Below are 404 nucleotides of genomic sequence, written 5' to 3'. Positions count from 1 at the left end.
AGAGGTTACAACAGACAATGCAGAATAAGGACTATAAGACATTATTATGAACAGCTATGTGGCAATAAAATGGACAACCTGGAAGAAATGGACAGATTCTTAGAACAGTTTAATCTTCCAAGATTGAACAAAGAAGAAATAGAAATTATGAATAACCCAATTACAGTCACTAAAATTGAAACTGTGATAAAAAATCTCCCCCAAAACGGAAGCCCAGGACCACATGGCTTCACAGGAGAATTCTATCAAACATTTAGAGAAGAGCTAATGCCTATCCTTCTAAAACCCTTTCAAAAAACTGCAGAGGAAGGAACACTTCCAAAATCATTCTACAAGACCACCATTACCCTGATACGAAAACTAGACAAAGACAACACAAAAAAGGAAACTGCAGGCCAATATGA

Source organism: Bison bison, unplaced genomic scaffold (assembly GCF_000754665.1).
Source record: "Bison bison bison isolate TAMUID 2011002044 unplaced genomic scaffold, Bison_UMD1.0 scf7180017864386, whole genome shotgun sequence".
Taxonomy (NCBI): domain Eukaryota; kingdom Metazoa; phylum Chordata; class Mammalia; order Artiodactyla; family Bovidae; genus Bison; species Bison bison.
This window is presented reverse-complemented; position numbering follows the sequence as displayed.